Source organism: Chinchilla lanigera, unplaced genomic scaffold, assembly GCF_000276665.1.
Source record: "Chinchilla lanigera isolate Chin_1 unplaced genomic scaffold, ChiLan1.0 scaffold00121, whole genome shotgun sequence".
NCBI classification, from domain to species: domain Eukaryota; kingdom Metazoa; phylum Chordata; class Mammalia; order Rodentia; family Chinchillidae; genus Chinchilla; species Chinchilla lanigera.
In genome coordinates, this window is record NW_004955522.1 from 198965 (window position 1) to 199750 (window position 786).

Consider the following 786-nt stretch of genomic DNA (forward strand, 5'->3'; position numbering starts at 1 on the left):
ATTGGTTTTGTCTCTGTATTTGTGAAAATATAAAGATTTGTATATTGTGGATGCAAACATCAAGATCCTAAATAATAGCATACTGTGCTTTATTTCTATGATATTACTTCTTATGCCAAATCACTAGTTATGAATTAGTTTGTCAGTGATTAAAAGTAGACATTGCTTTTCAGAAAACCTTCCTCAGCAGTTCAGGTTATTTAATGCATATCCATTTGAGTAAATGGATACAAGGCAATGCATGCAATAGATGTATTTTCCTACCTTTTTCCTAGTCAAATAATAAAAATCTCTAATCACTCTTGTTCTGCTGGTGCCAAAGAGCAAAGCTCTTAAAAGCCTGCTGGTAAAAACCACACTTAGATTTTTCATTTATTTGTAAAGTGCATAACATTATTCCCTTACTCACAAAGAAATAGTAAATAGAAAGACTTAGGATAATACACATTTTTGAAAGGCTAGACTGGCAAGTCTCTTGTTCTTTGTGGTTTCATGGGAAAAGCCATCAGATATCACAGCATTTATGTCTTCCATATCTTATAACAATTGGTACCCTTTGGTGTCTGGAGTTCTAACATCTCTACACCCTTGCCAACATGTCCTTGTCATTTGTTGTTCTGTTCATAACTATCCTGACAAGGGAAAGGTAATACTATGTCGATGTGCTTTAGATTTGCATTGCCCTAGTGACAGTAACATTGAGTATTTTTTCATGTAACTCCCGGCTAGCTGTGTATCTTCTGTAGAGAAATGCCTATTAAATCATTAAGCCCAAATTTAAATAAT